Source organism: Lepisosteus oculatus, unplaced genomic scaffold (genome assembly GCF_040954835.1).
Source record: "Lepisosteus oculatus isolate fLepOcu1 unplaced genomic scaffold, fLepOcu1.hap2 HAP2_SCAFFOLD_70, whole genome shotgun sequence".
In the NCBI taxonomy this organism is placed as follows: Eukaryota; Metazoa; Chordata; class Actinopteri; order Semionotiformes; family Lepisosteidae; genus Lepisosteus; species Lepisosteus oculatus.
The window spans coordinates 778,030-797,029 of NW_027168257.1; the positions used below are offsets into that span (position 1 = coordinate 778,030).

A 19,000-nucleotide genomic window follows, 5' to 3' on the forward strand; every position below is an offset into this window, starting at 1 on the left:
AATATCTCAGCAATCCTCTTTTGACGAGTAAGTATGAACAATAATAATACTATCTGAATACATACAGATCTTTCTTAATATTATTTTGATTAAAATAGTACGTGAATAAGCAAAAAATGGCACATAAAATAGTGTGAATGGGGAAGATGACACAAAATTGTTTTGCCGTTTCTCTATTCTTATTCTATGTTGTACTTTCAAACTTTGGGTACTCTTTAATTAGGACAGACTTTATTGCTCAACTGCTATGATGCAAGCCAAATTTTATACATTTATTTCAGTTTTGAGCTTAGTAAACCGTTCACTTTTTAGATTATACTAAAGAAGATAATCATCATTTATTTGGGAAGTAATATTATACAATTTTCTCCTAGCTGCGGTGCTGAAGTCCCACCCTACATCAACAGAAAAAGAAATAAAGGAGCATGCAATGTGTTACTTGAAGAATGCATATGAAAGACAGGGGGCCAGGAGATCTGGACACTGAAAATAATAGGTTTTTGGTTCTAACTGTTAGGACAATTAGACAGGGTTTGCAAATAGTGGACAAAAATCGTCTTAACTTCCATTGTAATATTTTTTTTTCTTGGAAATATAGAAGTTGTACATTTTAAAATGTATATTTGAATCAAAATGTGGTTTTGAGTTAGTGTGTTAATGTAATTAGTTTTGTGTTTGTCATTACTATACTGTATATTGCCATGTTACCAGAATTTGTAGCTGAAGTTTAAGACTAGTTGTGTTTTTTATGATTATTGCCCATATGTTGATTGTTGATTGATTGTATACAATGTATAATTTGAAATACATATGTTTCAGGTGTGAATGTGTATTTTCAGAATACATTTCTAAACCTAATCATTGGCTTGGTTTACTTGTTTCTACGCCTATAAAATCTATCTTTGATGTATAATAGACCTCTACCCATATACGTATAATAGACCTTTAATGTTATCCGTATAACAGACCTCTACCCATATACGTATAATAGACCTCTAAAGTTATACGTATAATAGACCTCTAAAGGTATACGTATAATAGACCTCTAACCATATACGTATAATAGTCCTCTAAAGTTATCCGTATAATAGACCTCTAAAGTTATCCGGAACTCCAACCATATATGTATAATAGTCCTCTAAATTTATCCGTATAATAGAACTCCAACCATTTATGTATAATGAACGTCTAAACATAGACGTATAATTGACGTATAACTTTAGACGTATATTAGAATTTCATTCTAGACGAATTGTAGACCACATTTAGACGTCTAAGGTATGCGTTTAATAGACGTATATTATACGTCTTTTGCCCACTGGGACTACTGAATGGCGTAGACCTGAAAATAAAACTCACGCGCAACAGAGATGCTTTCTGCTTAATGAACAACATCGGAGAACACAAACTGAGCGTACTCTCTGCATCTTTGTTTGTGAACGCCGAAGCACTCCTGACGGTCGCACCACTAAATACCTAAATACCCCATAGACCGCGTACAGATGAAAGTCTTCAGCCTGCCTGCAGGGAGCCATGTGTGTAACCAAGAAAACCTCTTTCTCGGACAGTTACCCAAAGTGGTAATTTTGGGGTTTGTGGACAAAGCGGCATTCAGCGGCAGTTTTACACAAAACCCCTTCAAATTTAAACACTACAACATTAACTTTCTGGCTCTCTACACGGACGGTGAACAAATCCCGACTAAACCGCTTCAACCGCTTCAACCAGACTTCCAGAATGGACATTGCGTCGGTGAATATTTTAATCTGGTGGAAACATCCGGGAAGCCTCTGAAAGTCTTTTTTTGTGTGTAACAAAGTTGCATTTTCATGTCCGGACGGGGAGACTTTATCATTCCGACATGAAGCCACCCTTAAGTCCTCTGAGGCGTGTCTGTCTGCAAGGCTTGTATTTTGGAAATGTTTTTTTGAAACGGAGAACGACTTTGAAATAGGCTTCCGCCGGCGCCTCGCGATCCAGGTAAGATTGTAGCAAGAACGCAGCGGTGGCGGGGTTTGCTGTAGTCGTGGCCGAGTGCTTAAGGCGATGGACTAGAAATCTATTGGGGTCTCCCCGCGCAGGTTCGAATCCTGCCGACTACGTTGTCCACCTCCTGTCGTTGTGTTCTGGCGCAAGCAAAGAAGCGCACCTCTTTGCTGTTCCTGGTGGTTTTAAAACGCCAAATCGCTTGTACCCGCTGCCTTGGAAATAAATTCTTCAGCGTCTGCAAATGGCATTTTGCAGCTGGAAGCAGATGTCGACGCGTTTTGCACAGAGCACCAAAAAAGCGTCTTTTTTGAAGGTCCAGGCACTGAGCATTGGTGATTTAGTGGTAGAATTCTCGCCTGCCACGCGGGAGGCTCGGGTTCGATTCCCGGCCAATGCAGTAGCTTTTGCAGCGAGCGGCTCCATCACTTGCATCCCCTTGCAACTTGCAACTGAAAACCCACTGAAGCTAAGCAGGTGTGAGCCAGGTCAGTACCCGGATGAGGGTGAGCTACAGGGAAAAACAAAGCTTCCAGCTGGAAGCGGTGTTAATGGTGCCGGCGGGGGGGCATTCACCCTGAGGTCTGTGCGGGTCCCAATTCCCCAGCATAGTGACAGAGAAATAAACATATTTTGGCAACTTTGGTCACCCCCATTTAACTTCTGGGGCAGGAAAAGCACACTTTTCAAAACTTGTTTTTCAGCTCGAAATAAACGTATTTTTTCAAACCTTGGAATCCCAATGTAGCTGCCTGGCTCATTAGAGCCCACTGAGTCAGCCCTTAACCCCACTGTGCAGAAGCTGTCAAAACGGGTTTTTCAGCAGAAATAAACACGTTTGGGCAACTTTGGTCACCCCCATTTAACTTCTGGGGCAGGAAAAGCACACTTTTCAAAACGTGTTTTTCAGCTTGCTGTGACCTCTGTTTTACATCTCATCCAAAAGACAGCGCCCTTTTACAACACAGCGTCTCTGTCACTATCATAAGTGACTGCCATCATAAGAATATGAGTCCAATATTTTAGAATATAGTCAGAATGACTTCTAACCTTACCTGTGGTGTCTTTAATCCCTATTGCTCAATGCATGGTGTACGTACTGCATAGATGTGTCTTGAGAATGAGGAATGGGCCCCTGAGACCGTCATTTACCTGTTTCACAAATGATCGTATTTTACTAGAGATTCTGTTTGGGATTCAGATGTGCATTCGGACAGCAATCCCTTTCAAGAAATGATACGTACTGGATGAGGTCAAAGGTGCTGGAACACTGTATTTAGGATGTGTTTGCAGTGATTGTGTGTCTCCTGCTTCATCGCAGTGATATATAGATGTGCTCCTGTAATTTATTGGTACATGCCCAGGGCAGTAAGCAGTCTGAGGATTTATTTCCAGACGGCATAGAGCAGTGAAGCAGTGAAGTAGTGCAACACACTGGATCATTATATTATTAGAATCTATTCTACTTAAATTATTACATTATACACAATTTGAGTTCATTTTAAAAAGTAAAAGGTAATGAAAGGAATGCATTTTCATAAGAAAGATAATACCGATATGCATGTGATAATCTTCCTTATATCATGTAGTGCGTCAGTTGGACACTTTGTGGGCTTGAAATACAAAGCAAATCATGTTCTATGGTACAAGTTAAATACAAAACGTAAGCTTTTATTTTAATTAGATTTGTTTATAAAGCATAAGCAATCATTTATTACATTAATATATGTGAAAATGACATTTTAGCATCATAATATTACATAAAGGTCTCTAGCTTCAACACAGTGATATATATATATATATGCTCAGTGATTTATTGGTACATGCCCAGGTCAATAATCAGAATGAGGATTTATTTCCAGACGGGCTACAGGTAGTGTTGTGAAATACTTCAACACACTGGATCGCAGATTTAGACCCCCTGCACTCTTACTCCTTAAAAACCAAAGAAATGAAGATATGTAGCAATCACATTGTAACAGGGGTGACAGTGGCTTAATGCTTATACTAGTGGACTTTTGGTACCTTTAGGGTACGGTGTTCCCTGAAGGGCTCTCAAACCCCGCATTTCAGATGCCTAGCTGTATCACTGATGTGTTGCACCTCAGAATCACTTTTAACCTTACCTCTGGTATCTTTAATCCCTATTGCTCAACGCATGGTGAAAGTATTGCATAATTGTGTCTGAAAATGAGCAATGGGCACCTGAGAGACTCATTTGCCTGTTTCACAAATGATCATATTTGACTAGAGATTCTGTTTGGGATTCAGTTGTGCATTCTGACAGCAATCCCTTTCAAAAAACGATACATTCTGGATGAGGTCAAAGGTGCAGGAACACTGTATGTGTTTGCACTTATTCTGTGTCTCTAGCTTCAACACAGTGATATATATATATATGCTCAGTGATTTTTTGGTACATGCCCAGGGCAATAATCATTATGAGGATTTATTTCCAGATGTGCTAGGGGTAGTGTTGTGAAATACTTCAACACACTGGATCGCAGGTTTAGACCCCCTGCACTCTTACTCCTTAAAAACCTGAAGCGTCTGGCGTCTCGCCGACGTCGAACACCCCCCTCAGGCTGTACTCGTACTCGGCTAACTGCTGTGGAACCCTGCGTGAGAAGCCGTTGGCCACGGTGACGGCTGGCGACCCACAGACGCCCCACTATCGGCCGGCTCCAGCCCCGGCTGGTCCTCTAGAGCCTCCCCACACGGCTCCTCCTCCCGGGCCTGGTAGGGGGCCAGCCGGTCTTGGTGCAGGACCACCACTCTCCCCCGTGTTCGCAACCGGACACGGTAGCAGACCTCGCCCACCACCCAGAGTACCTCAGCGGGCCCCTCCCACGACGGCGCCAGCTTAGGGCTGAGGCATTTGCGGCGGCGCGGGTTGTACACCCAAACCGAGTCCCCGGGCTGGAAGGCAGGCCCCCTGCAGCGCAGGTCGTAGTGCCGCTTCTGCCGGACCCCCGCCTGTGTCAGGTGGGTCCGTGCAAAGCTGTGCACCTGCTGCATCCGCTGCCGCAGGTCCCATTCGTAGTCCGGTCCAGCCAGCGGTGCCGACCCGTCTCCGGGCGACGGGCCGAAGACCAGGTCCACCGGGGTTCACATTTCCCGGCCCAGCATGAGTGAGGCTGGGGTGCACCCGGTGGATTCCTGGACCACGGTCCTATACGCCCAGAGTGCAAGGGGGAGGTGGCGGTCCCAGTCCCGTTGGTGCCGGGACACCAGGGTGGCCAGCTGGGTGGTGAGCGTACGATTAAACCGCGCCACCAACCCGTTGCTCTGGGGATGCAGAGGTGTGGTCCGCGTCTTAGTGATCCCCAGGCGCTGGCACACTCTGGCAAAGACCTGGGACTCGAAGTTACACCCCTAGTCACTATGTAACTCCTCCGGCACCCCCAGCCTGGCAAACATCCCCTCCAGCAGTGCATCGGCCACCGTGGGGGCACTCTGGTCCGGGAGGGCGTAGGCCTCCGGCCACTTCATAAAATAATCCATGGCCACCAAGACGTAGAGGTTCCCGGCCTCGGTGCGCAGAAACGGGCCCAAAACGTCCACCCCCACCCGCTCCATAGGAGCCCCCACCTGGTGTTGTTGGAGGGGGGCCCGAGAGCGCTCGGGGGGACCCTTCTGCGCCACGCACACTGCATACGTTCGGCAGTACCACTCCACGTCCCGGTGGCAAAGACCCCAATAAAAATGGCCTCGGAGGCGCTACAGGGTTTTTTTACTGCCAAAGTGCCCCACGCCCGGCTGGCCATGCACTGCTCGGAGCACCGCCCCGCGGAGCGACCAAGGCACCATCAGCTGCCACCGTACCTCGCCACTGGAGGGTACCCGCCACCCCCGGCGCAGCACCCCGTCCTTTACCTCCAAGGCCTCCCACAGGGCGCAGGGGGCCTTGACGGACTTTGGGTGTGGGGCGAGCTTCTCTCGCGTAGACCGCACTCCGGCTACCACTCCCAGCATGCCCAGCGGTACTACGAGCGCCTAGGGGCGCTTCCTCCTCACCACCAGGCGAGGGCGTTACAATACATAGAATATGCATGTAAAACGAACAGATCTTATCGAGAGGGTTATCAGAATACAAAAGGTATATATTCAGTCAGTTACAAAGTGTTACACATATCAAGAGGACATACATTCAGTATATCATTCATTTAGACCATTTCATAAATGAACCTGGTAATAACTTCTACATTAGATACTGAAAACAAGTACATAACTCTTAGGAATTGAATTGATATCAACTGGTTGGGATAACAATTGAATTCGCGAGCAGTAATGCAGTGAAGTTGAATACTCATCCAATCTCTGGGGATTCAGATCTCCTGCGGGCACAAAGAAACAGTTGCAGGCTTGTTGCTGTCCAATCCGTGCTCTCTGTCTAGGTGCCAGGCTGTGCTGTGCGGGTTGCGACGGTGCGCTGCTGATGCTCACTGACCGGCTAGTTAGTGTTGGCTTTAACTAGCAAAGTTTGTGCACAGGAGAAAAGATGACTGTGGGTCCCAGCAAGTCAAGAAGAAGACCGGTTCGTTCCTGATGAAGAGCTAGTTCTGAATAGTGATTCAACTGTCCACAGTTCCGACCTGTTCACGAGGCCTGCTGCTGGTGCTAACCTCGGGTGGATCCTCTGGTTACTCTCTGGCAACCTCCGCTTTAGACTCTTAGAACAAAGGAAAGTTCTGGCACTCGGACACACTGGCCGTTCCGTGGTTGTCCGGGCTGAGTCTCAGGATGGTCAGGAGGCGCGCTGTGAGAATGTCCTGCCCTTGGGAGCCTTCTGCTCCTGGGCTGTCCTGCCCTGGAATTCTCCTTTGAATTCCCTTTAGAAAACTCCACAGAAATCTCTACTGAATTCCCACTGAATCTCTCAGGCTCTCTGTGTTGCCTGTTTTTACCTGGAGGAACTTCAGCTCGTTGATTGGCTGAAAGTTCCATGGGCATCAGAGTCCCACGTGGGTTACTCGGCCCTACCAGTCCCTGATTGGTTGATCAAGGTGAGATATGAGTCACTTACTCCTGACACTTAGGAATGCAGTCCAGATGTCCATCTGGCACTCCCTAGACAGATAAGCGCCAATGGATGACCATTGATCATGATAGCCAGGCTTAGCTAAGTGCATCCCCCTTTGGGAGCTGTCCCTTATCAAGGGAAACCTTAAATCAGCCTGCATGAATAGTTTCTCTGTGGCTGCACCACAGAGATGAACAGAGAGATGAGGCCTAATTTGGGAAAGCTCAGAAACACTTAATTCTTTCTTATTAATAAGCCTCGCCGCTACACCGCCCAAAGCACTTCTAAAACAGGAGATTCGCGTTTGGGAAAACAGGTCTACGGGTCTGAAACCTGCTCCACGGAAAACAGCTCTGTTGCGCTTTTGATCAAAGGGAGATTCGCTGTTCTTACTTTTTGATGACATAACACCCAAAGGGGCTTCTTTGGAGCTGGATTCCAACCAGCATCCTTAAGTTTCTTGGCGGTATCCTTTACAGTCCTCTGTTCGGTCGACAAGGGACTGAAGGGGGCAGCTTTCCTCACACATACAGTGCAATGTACTGTAGTGTTCCCCTTAATTGAATTCGCAGTTCTGCATCAAACCTCTAACTCGTTTCCTTAGCTTGGATTTAAGCCACGAAGCAGGCTTCTACTGTATAAACGTCTAGAGGAATCACAAACTATTTGAGAGGCCACCATCCCAGGGGGAACTGACAAGTCTATCCCTAAACACCTAGCGCAGTCTCTCGAGAGACTGTCAAAAATCGCTTTCTCCGTTTGCGTTGCAAGTAAGTGAAAACGCGGTCTCAACCCAGAGCCACTTGGCAGCAGCGGCACGTAAATACCGTTACTGTTACTGCTCGATACCGACGTTAGCCTACTATACCATGTTCAGCCACCGCTAGAAAATGCACGGCTCTAGAACCGGAGCAAATGACAGGAGGGCCAACGCCGAACGGGCACACGTGTCAGACATGGAGCGCGACGAGGATGGGATTCGAACCCATGCGTGCAGAGCACAACGGATTAGCAGTCCATCGCCTTAACCACTCGGCCACCTCGTCGAGGGATCTGGGCTGTCCGGACATGGGTTGGCGCGCTCCAGATGATCTTTTTCTTTTTTTTCCCTCGTACTCGAGGGTCATTTTCCTGTTCCACGTGCGATTTCAACATTTTCCTTGGGAGATGCCAAGCCAGCAATTAATTCTCCAGGACCTTAATTCTCTTCTCTTGCAGCATGAGATCATGTCCTTCTTTTGGCTCCCTCCAGTTCTGATAAAAAATCTCATTCTTAGATTTGTTAATTTTTGCAGAGGAAGCCAAAGAGAAATGCTCACAACACTGCAGAGCTCTGCTAATTGAGGTACTGTCAGAGAGGAGCAGGGTGACGTCATCCATGTATAGAGATGTCTTTACCTCTCCTCCCCCACTTCCAGGCACTGGTATCCCATTAATGGCCTGATCCTGGCGCAAGGCACAGGCTAAGGGCTCCGTAGCCAAAACGAATAACAAAGGGGATAATGGGCAGCCCTGCCTCACTACTGAACAGACTTCAAAGGGGTGTGATCTATTGCCATTAACCATTACTCTGCTGTTGCTACCTGTGTACAGCAGGTTAATCCACTTTCTCATGATGGGGCCAAAATTCATGTGCTCAAGTACCGATGTTAAGTACTGCCGGTTTAGGCGGTCAAAGGCCTTTTCTAGGTCTACACCTAAAACGCACAGAGGGAGGGAGCGATCCTCTGAGTACAGACAGACATCCCTCAACAAGGCCAGGTTGTCGCTCATCAGGCGTCCTACTATCCCACAAGTCTGTTCTTTCCCTACCAGTGAGGCCACTACATTTTGTAGGCGCAGGAAAAGGGCTTTGGACAGGATCTTAGTGTCCACGCCTAACAGGCTGAGGGGTCTCCAGTTCTTTATGTCATTCTTTGCTCCTTTCTTAAACAAGAGAGAGATAGTGCCTTCTCTTAAGGAGTCAGGCAGCAATTCTGTCTTATAGCTTTCCTCGAATAGGAGCAGTAGCGGATCCTGAAGCAGATCCCAAAAGGTGCAATAAAATTCTTTAGGGAGCCCGTCAGCACCCGGAGTTTTCCCCTTCTGTAAGCTCTCCATAGCCTGTCTCAGCTCTTCTACTGTCAAATCCCTCTTAAGTACTTCCCTATCTTCTTCACTCAAAACGTTTTCTAGCTTTGAGGTAAAAAAATGAATTTCTTCATCCTTTACCTCTGTAGAGCTGTACAGTCTTGAGTAGAAGGCCTCGGTGCAGGAGAGGATAGCACTCGGCTCTGTTCTCTCTCGTCCCTCCTCATCAACTACACTTTCCATGACAGACTTGGAGCCTACCACTTTCCTGAAAAAGAAGCGAGTACACTTCTCATTTTCTTCCAAGAACTGCACTCTGCTTCTTAACAGCACTCCTCGACTACTTTCTTGGCTATGCTCCGGATGTCCTTTTTTAAAAGGGTGATATCCTCGAGCACATCGAAGCCACTGTGCAGCATCGTGTAGAGACGCTGCAGCTGCCTCTGTTTCCTGGCTAGCACTCCTCTCCGTCTGGCAGCAGCCTTCCTTCCCTCAGCCATGAAAAAGGCCTTTGTCCTCATCTTCACCTCCTCCCACCACTCTCCTACTGACCCGTACAGACACTGCAAGGACAGCCACTGTGATAGTTTCTCCTTGTAGCGGGATACTACCCCCTCGTTCTCTAGCAGCTTTGTGTTGAGTTTCCAGAGGCCTGGGCCAAAGACAGTCCCGCCCTGGAGTTCCACTCTACACCCTAAAGCCTGATGATCTGAGAAGAAGACAGGCTGAAGAGTGACCCCAACAACTTTCACTCTCTCTGAGACAAAGCAATAGTCAATTCTGGAGCTGCTATTCCTCCCTGACCATGTATATCCTGCTGTTGTGGGATATATACATCTATATGTGTCTGAGAGTTTAAAGTCTTGAACTAAGTTTTGCAGGGCCAGTGAGCTGGAATCCAATTTTATCGGAGAGCTAGACTGCCTGTCTGTGTGCTCTAAGATACAATTAAAATCCCCTCCCACTATCACGTCTGTGCTACTTAACAATAGGGGAGAGAGTGCCTTGAGTAGCTCCACCCTTCCTCCCACGTCAGTAGGACAATACACATTGATTAGCGGCAGGTTAACGGTCCCCCATTCCACATCCACACACAGCAACCTGCCATCTATGACCCTCTGAATACTTTTCAATTTGAAAGCCCATCCTTTGAAAAGAATGGCCACGCCAGAGGCTCTGTTGTTATTGTCCCCTGACCAAACAGAAGGCCCTTTATCCCACCTATCTTCAAAGCTTTTATACCTCTCTTGATAGGCTAAAGCACACTCCTGCAACATCAACACATCTCCCTCTCTCTGCTGGAGGTAATCAAAGACACACTGGCATTTAACTCTGTCATTGATACCTCTGGTGTTAAGAGAAATTATGTTTAGAGCCATATTACATAAGAAAGTGGAACCAGTCTTTACAAAACACATTTCTCTTCGGTCTCACCTGTTACCTTCTCTTTTTCTTTTTCTTCTTACCAATTTCCTGCCAGCCATCCTCTGAATGAGCCTTCATCAGGGTGGCAGCAGTAAAAGCGTTCACGGAGTCCATTTCAAGGAAGGGGGTAGAAGGAGGGGTGGAGGGGTTCCAGCTGTCCCCATCGCCATGCTCTCCTTCCTCCTCGCTCGGGGAGAAAACAGAGTCATTTTTCCTTTTCCTCAAGTCCAGCTCCTGGGAGCACCGAGGGGAAAGGGGTGCAGCCGATGCACCAGTCTCCTCTTCCCCCTCAACCACCAGCTGTTGCAGATCCTCCGTGATGGACTGGATGGAGGAGAGGAGGGCATCTGTAGCACTTGCAGAGTCTGAGAAAAGCAGCTCCGCTGAATCCTGGGTATCCTCGCTGGACCCGCTCCACCGGGGGGCCCCACACTGGCCCTCGTTCTGAGGAGCAGGAGTGGGGGAGGGGTCCTCGCTGTTCTCTGGGGTTTTCAAACCCTCGTGCTTGTCTGGTGCAGTCTGCGGTTGTGGGGGCGTAGTGGATTTCTCTTCCACCGGCCCCGGAGCCACAGCAGGACTGATCCTGGCTGGAGGCTGAGACTCTTTGTCCAACAAGGGTTCTTTGTTTGACTTGTTGTTTGCTTTGGCTTTTTCAGGCCGGTTTGGCTGAAACAAGCACTGCCTCATCCTTTCTCATTTTGAGTTTATAGGCGTAGGCGTGAGGGCAGTTCTTAAAAACGTGTCCTTCCGAGCCACATAAATTGCACTTTGGCAGCATTGAACAGTCAGAGGCTTAATGTCCCTGTTTGCCACAGGTCTTGCAGCATTTCACAGTGCAGGACGATGCCAGGTGTCCCACAGCACCACAGCGCCGACACACCTTTGGTTGTCCCACATAAAAAACATAGCCATTGCAGGCGCCCAGCCGGATTGTAGAGGGCAGGTGCCTTAAGCCTCCATTTACATTGTCCGGTAGCAAGCGAACCTCGAATTTCCTTGTTCCTGTTTTTATACCGTCAACATCTCTAACCTCAGTTCCATGGTGGACGGTGCAGTACTGCTTAAGCCAGGTGTGAATGTCCTCCGTCTTTGCCATTTCCGAGAACATAACAACCTCTCTCTCTGTGTCAGAGGCTGCAAGTTGATCTTCTCAAGGGCAGGAACTTTCCCTCTTTTTGCCTCAAACACATCCACACATTGTTCAAACAGAGAATAGGTAGCAAAAACAACCTCAAATGCTTTCTGACCTGGGAGAGCGAAGATGAAATACAAGTGCCGAGGTTCAAAGCCAAGTTCCTTCTGTAACACTTTTCTGCTGAACTGCATACGATCCATGAAGAGGTCATCCAAAAGCTCAAAACGTACAGCATTCTTGCGGGATCCAAAGGTTGCCATCTCAAACTGCAAAACAAACACTGCTTCCACAAAACAAGAAAACAATCCAACTACTCCAACTACAGGCTGATCAAGGTATCTCCCCTGCCAGGTAAGCCGAGAGCCGCAGGCGATGAGCCCGGAGCTGAACGGGCCCCACTGGCTCGTTTGTAAGGCCAGGTGCATTGCCAACCACGACCGGCAGGGGAGAGGACTTGAAGGCGGCCTGGGCTCCTGCAGCTGTCCAGCCACGCACTCTGGTTTCTCTTCATCTCGTACAAATCTTTTGCCTTTTACTAAAGATTTCCATGGAGAGGAGCATGAATGAGTTCCATACAATTTTTGTGCTTCCCTGCCTTTGGGTGGGGCGCAGCTGGGCTGGTCAAAGAGAGAAAACAAAACCGCTCACAATCGCTCTTATTACGGCGACTGTGGCCTTCTGCTCTGCGAGTCCTCGGTCTCCGCCTGTCTGATTGGCGCTCTTTTCTTTGGGGGGCGGGAAGTGTCCGGCCGCAAATATGAAGCGTTACAGCAACGACATGCCATGAGACGATTGATAACGATTTCCATAGGATCCCCGCGGTTGCCTGGCTACCGTCAGCTTTGCGCAGTGGCAGTATCGTAGCCTGTGAGGTTTAGCCGAGGCGCGATTATTGCTAGTTGAAAACTTTTCCCAATACCCCGCTTCCGCCGGTTTCCAATACAATCGGCGAAAGCAATTTTTGAGCAAGGTGTTTAAAGACAGATTTTGTCATGGTAACATCATGGTAGAAAGAAACAAGCTTGTTACGTCTCAACAGAAACGCTCTTTAGCTCTTTCAGCGTTATGCAGAGAACAGCGTCTGTCGAGATCACTTTTGAGTCAGCGCGAAACGCCGTGTGCTGTCAGTTTGATTTCATATTGCTCGTAGCGGCGCCCGGCTTTTGTCTGTCAAACGTTAGGTTGCGCTTCTTCATGCTGCATCGTCGGCATGAGTGGAGCTCTTTAAACGTCTGTACTTACTGCGCCCCATAAGAAATTGTTTGTCCCCGTTCAAAAGAGATTGTGCGATGTCCTGCTGCGTTCACAAAGCAAACCTTTGACAGTTTGAAAAGAGGAATTTATTCTGCTTCCTGTGCGTGCAGTAGTTACAAAGTTGAACGTCTTTACACGATCTGCTGCAGTTTTCAGTGGGCGGGCTTTGTCAGATGGCTTTGAAAAACGCACTGTGTTTCGGCTCGGGAAACATCATGAGCAGTGTCCTGCATGTTTTCTGTGTATAGCTGTCTTTTAACGCATACAGAATTCATTCGAAATCATTGATTTCTCCAATTAACAAGGGTCCCTTTTTGAACCTGCGAGAAGCATTCTTTCAATGTAAAAGATTTACTCCGAGGAAAGGCAGCATGACATTGAGAGTAGCTCAAGCTTTCAGCACCCGTATCGGACTGCGTGTATGCAGACACCGCTCAGAATCCCCTGTAAGATTCTCCCTCAATTCCGTTGTGCAGTGCTTTACCTCTTTCAAAAGGCTTCACTTTCCTAGTCACATTCCAAGACTCATCGAACCCGGGCTGTTTCCTCCAGCGGTATAGTATTGCAGTGAGACAGCACGATGCCTGCAAGACTATGTCACGCTAAACGCCACAGATTGTGTTTGTCCCTTCGTGTCAGTCGTCCTGCAGCCACGGGAAGTGGGACACAAACATGCTGCAATGCTTTCAGGACGTTTGGATTTGTTTGTGCAACATCCGAGAAGAGTACTTGTGGCTTGAATGTGAACTGTACGTGCCCGCCCCCTTTCCTCTGTAGTGCATGAGTTCCTCCCGGCATGCCCTTCGTCATTGTTCTGTCATCTTGTATTTAAAGGGTTGTATTTCTGCTGCTGAAAATAAGCAACGGTTTTCTCACAACGCCCTTTGTTCCCGACGGAGCCCTTGTCTGTCATGAAATTCTTTAAAACCTCAAGCTAGAAGAAGAAGACGACAAATATGAAGCGTTACAGCAAAACATGCCATGAGACGATTGATAACGATTTCCATAGGATCCCCGCGGTTGCCTGGCAACCGTCAGCTTTGCGCATTGGCAGTATCGTAGCCTGTGAGGTTTAGCCGAGGCGCGATTATTGCTAGTTGAAAACTTTTCCCAATACCCCGCTTCCGCCGGTTTGCAATACAATCGGCGAAAGCAATTTTTGACAGTCTCGTCAGAGCGTGACATAGTCTTGCAGGCATCGTGCTGTCTAACTGCAATACTATACCGCTAGAGGAAACAGCCCGGGTTCAATGAGCCTTGGAATGTTACTAGGAAAGTGAAGCCTTTTGAAAGAGGTAATGTCGACGCTTTTTTAACAGAGCACCAAAAAAGCGTCTTTTTTCAAGGCAGGGGTACTGAGCATTGTTGGTTCAGTGGTAGAATTCTCGCTTCCCACGCGGGAGGCTCTGGTTCGATTCCCAGCCAAAGCAGTGGCTTTTGCAGCGAGCGGCTCCATCACTTGCATCCCCTTGCAACTCGCACCTCCTGTCGTTGTATTCTGGCGCAAGCAAAGAAGCGCACCTCTTTGCTGTTCCTGGTTGTTTTAAAACGCCAAATCGCTTGTACCCGCTGCCTTGGAAATAAATTCTTCAGCGTCTGCAAATGGCATTTTGCAGCTGGAAGCAGATGTCGACGCGTTTTGCACAGAGCACCAAAAAAGCGTCTTTTTTGAAGGTCCAGGCACTGAGCATTGGTGATTTAGTGGTAGAATTCTCACCTGCCACGTGGGAGGCTTGGGTTCGATTCCCGGCCAATGCAGTAGCTTTTGCAGCGAGCGGCTCCATCACTTGCATCCCCTTGCAACTCGCAACTGAAAACCCACTGAAGCAAAGCAGGTGTTAGCCAGGTCAGTACCCGGATGAGGGTGAGCTACAGGGAAAGACAAAGTTTCCAGCTGGAAGCGGTGTTAATGGTGCCGGTGGGGGGGCGCTCACCCTGAGGTCTGTGCGCGTCCCAATGCCCCAGCATAGTGACGGAGACGCTGTGTTGTAAAAGGGCGCTGTCTCTTTGGTGAGATGTAAAACCGAGGTCACAGCGCTCTGTGGTCATTAAAAATTACCACCAAAACTTTTGACAAAAGCTCTTGGTAATTGATGGTCTTCAATAATGCTTCTCCTTTAGGTACAATTTAAATCAGCTGAAAAATGCTGTGAAATGGGGGGTCACTTCACGCTAGTGTAGGATTTGGGTTACAAGAACCATGAAACTGCACGAGAAAGCCCGTACACTGAATTAGCAACATCGACACCAAGAGAAAGGATGACAAATGGCTTTTATCTGGAACTTTTCATGTCCAAGGAGCTCAAAGTGCTTTCTGTGTACAACAGGGCCACTGAACTCCACACTGGCCACTGAACCACAGCAGTGGCTTGCTGGCTTGACATCTCCCAAGGAAAATGTTGAAATCGCATGTGGAACAGGAAAATGACCCTCGAGTATGAGGGAAAAAAAAAGAAAAAGATCAACTGGAGTGCGCCAACCCATGTCAGGACAGCCCAGTTTTGTTGATGAGGTGGCCGAGTGGTTAAGGCGATGGACTGTTAATCCATTGTGCTCTGCACACATGGGGTCAAATCCCATCCTTGTTGCTCTCCATGTCTGACACGTGTGCCCGTTCAGTGTTGGCCCTCCCGTTCTTTGCTCCGGTACTAGAGCCGTACATTTTCTAGCGGTGGCTGAACATGGTATAGTAGGCTAACGTCGGTATCGAGCAGTGACAGTAACAGTATTTACATGCCGCTGCTGCCAAGTGGCTCTGGGTTGAGACCGCATTTTCACTTACTTGCAACGCAAACGGAGAAAGCGATTTTTGACAGTCTCTCGAGAGACTGCGCTAGGTGTTTAGGGATAGACTTTGTCAGGTCCCCCTGGGATGGTGGCCTCTCAAATAGTTTGTGATTCCTCTAGAAGTTTATACAGTAGAAGCCTGCTTCGTGGCTTAAATCCAAGCTAATGTAACGAGTTAGAGGTCTGATGCAGAACTGCGAATTCAATGAACGGGAACAGTACAGTACATTGCACTGTATGTGTGAGGAAAGCTGCCCCCTTCTGTCCCTTGTCGACCGAACAGAGGACTGTAAAGGATACCGCCAAGAAACTTAAGGATGCTGGTTGGAATCCAGCTCCAAAGAAGCCCCTTTGGGTGTTATGTCATCAAAAAGTATGAACAGTGAATCTCCCTTTGATCAAAAGCGCAACAGAGCTGTTTTCTGTGGAGCACGTTTCAGACCCGTAGACCTGTTTTATTTGTAGGGCAGGGCGCATTCCCAAACGCGAATCTCCTGTTTTAGAAATGCTTTGGGCGGCGTGAAGTGAAAATAAGAAGTGGGCTCCAGATGCACATGGAAGCAATCAAGTGTTTCATCCGAGCTGTTTCAAAGACTGCCCAAGAGCCTTCCTTTCACAGAGGCGCAACGATTAATGATGGGGGTGCACCCTTCAATGCGCCTTACGACTGTAGGGAGTGATTGAGACGATTCGTAGCGTGTGCTCATTTCTCTCTATTCCCTGTGTTGCAGTGGTAGGATGACGTAAATTACTGCTTCGACACGTAACGGCATTATAATCAAGTGCAGGAGCTGAGCCACGGCGCCCCAGGAGTGTTGTCCTTTTGCAGCCACTTAGACACACCTTTAGAAAAACATTTTGTTAACAGGCATTCTGCCTCAGCCTAAACACCTATAGCTTGCAAAGCGCATGCTATTAGACAGGCACCTCTGCAAGATCTTAAGAGTCTCTTAAACTAGTGATAGTAAGGTATTCCCAATGGGCGATGTTCGGCTTTCAAATCATCTCTCCGTGGAAGCGCCGAGATGCAGCTGTTTATGGCTTAGAAGCAGCTGACTGTTTCACTACCTAGCTGATCACTGTCAGTCAGGGAGCTTAGAGGTGAAAAGCCTGTCTAAGAGACAATTCGCCGTCGATCAGTTCAATATGTTCCGTACCAGCTCGGCGCACCCGAGATCATCTTGGTAGCCGTGTAGCTCATATGAGTGAGAGCGTGTGTGTGTACCACCGTGATTGGATGCCGGCCCTTCTCAAGTCACAGTAAACCTTCTGCTCAAAAAAAGTGAGCTAAAACCTCACTCTGCACAGTAAAACCTCAAAAAAAGTGAGGTTTTATTTAATCTCTGACCAAGGGAAACGTTTCATTTTTTCAAAGAAATGTTTGTTAAAAAATGAAGTCATAGTTCTATGGGATTCAATCAGAGACCGTGCGATATGGAAGTCAGGAACCTAACCCACAGCGCCAACAGCACAGTCACGTGCTGAGTGCTGAAAAAGCACTACAGAAACATTATCGACAGACAATGTACAGTGTGTACTATTCTTGTGTTGCGGTACATGAATATAATTATATCGTTATTAATTTCTAATTTATAACTTTATAAATTTACTTTATAAATTTATTAACGTTATTAATTAATTTCACGACGCACAGACAGGGCGCGGGGAGCTGCCGCCTGCAAACACAGCTCCAGGCAGGACTCCACTCCGCAGGAGCCGCAGAAAAGAGGAGATGGGCAGAGACCTGAGCTGCTGTTGCTGCAGACGCTGTCTTTTCTGCACTCGGGGTAGGAGTGAATGTTGAGTTGCCCTTAGAAATGAAGCAGAGCACTTCAACGGCACGGGTGTGTGTGTGTGCGTGCGCCTGGTGAGTCTGGGAGACAGATCGAACCTGGGCTAAAAGAGAGGGGGCTTAGCCCTCTTCCATTTGTTAGTTCAAAGTTGTACAACCCATTTGTATCTGCTAGGCGGCGCAGTCATCGTGCACAAAGAACGCTTTGAAAAGCATCAAAGGCAAGTCATTCCGAGTTGGTCGTTTGTGTTTTCCGTTCAGACGCGAAATGCTGAAATGATCTCTCGGCTCCTCGGTTGTCATTTCTGCTCCGTAAAGGAATCACAGCACGCGTCGGCTTCCAGCACGGTGGGTCGGGACACGATGCCGGGGGTCGGAGAGTGTGATGTCTTCCTCGTTAGTATAGTGGCAAGTATCCCCGCCTGTCACGCGGGAGACCGGGGTTCGATTCCCCGACGGGGAGTAGCTTTTCTTTTACCTCCTTAGAGAAAGGACTGCCTTTCACTTCTCTGTTTTCTAACACAGCGTCGTGCGCCTTTTCATTGCTCTCGCTTTCAGAGCCTCCGCACGGCACACGACTCGACATCAGGAAGCACATTGAAGTGAAAGCAGGGAGCGCTGCGACATGCACTGTGCAGATCCCGCCACACTAAGAGGTGAGTGGGTCTGTTCGATGCACAAAGAACGCTTTGATAAGCGTCAAAGGCAAGTCATTCCGAGTTGGTCGTTTGTGTTTTCCGTTCAGACGCGAAATGCTGAAATGATCTCTCGGCTCCTCAGTTGTCATTTCTGCTCCGTAAAGGAATCACAGCACGAGTCGGCTTCCAGCACGGTGGGTCAGGACACGATGCCGGGGGTCGGAGAGAGCGATGTCTTCCTCGGTAGTATAGGACCTGCCACCTGTCCCCACCTGTCACGCGGGAGACCGGGGTACATCAGGACGCGCAGTGAAGTTAAAGCAGGATGCGCTGCGACATGCACTGTGCAGATCCCGCCACACTAAGAGGTGAGTGGGTCTGTTCGATCACAGCGCTAGGCGAATCCCCAATCCCCTCTTGTGCGTGGCGACAGAAGAAGTCTGGTCTGTTTCCGCCTGGTTTCGAACCGGGGACCTTTCGCGTGTGAGGCAAACATGATAACCACTACACTACGGAAACGGTGGTAAGATGTGCCCAGCGGCCCAGTGCTGAGCTTCGCCAATGCGACTCAGCTGCTTCCAGTGCCTTTATTGGGGTGCGCTGATGGACCATGCTCTCTCTCCAGAGACCAGCACGCCTGTCATGGACGGAGCAGGAAAGACGGCGCCACATTCTACAGCCCTCTCCACTCAATCGACGAAATCGGGCTACTGAAGTGGAGAAAATCGCCTCTCCAGAAAGTGCAAATATCATCTTGGAGAGTATAAATCCTATTGCCGAAGGTCAGCCCTGTCTACCAGAGTAACCCTCCCACCTCCTGCAGCGATGGTCAGCTCGTCTCACACGCGAGAAGTTTCGGCTGGAAACAAGCGCCCCCTCTTCTCGCACGT

General features: G+C 48.2%; 5 non-coding genes across 5 annotated transcripts; 4 read left to right on the plus strand and 1 right to left on the minus strand.

The window, feature by feature from the left end:
* Positions 1–7,973: 7,973 nt before the first annotated feature.
* On the minus strand, positions 7,974–8,055 carry trnas-gcu (transfer RNA serine (anticodon GCU)). Its single transcript has one exon. It is a non-coding gene; the product is annotated as a tRNA-Ser (tRNA).
* A 4,075-nt stretch (positions 8,056–12,130) lies between these two features.
* On the plus strand, positions 12,131–12,247 carry LOC138233717 (U5 spliceosomal RNA). Its single transcript, XR_011187646.1, has one exon. It is a non-coding gene; the product is annotated as a U5 spliceosomal RNA (small nuclear RNA).
* Positions 12,248–12,477: 230 nt separating this feature from the next.
* LOC138233686 (U4 spliceosomal RNA) lies at positions 12,478–12,622 on the plus strand. Its single transcript, XR_011187615.1, has one exon. It is a non-coding gene; the product is annotated as a U4 spliceosomal RNA (small nuclear RNA).
* Positions 12,623–13,929: 1,307 nt separating this feature from the next.
* LOC138233674 (U4 spliceosomal RNA) lies at positions 13,930–14,071 on the plus strand. The gene has a single exon (XR_011187603.1). It is a non-coding gene; the product is annotated as a U4 spliceosomal RNA (small nuclear RNA).
* A 3,792-nt stretch (positions 14,072–17,863) lies between these two features.
* On the plus strand, positions 17,864–17,935 carry trnad-guc (transfer RNA aspartic acid (anticodon GUC)). Its single transcript has one exon. It is a non-coding gene; the product is annotated as a tRNA-Asp (tRNA).
* Positions 17,936–19,000: the final 1,065 nt, after the last annotated feature.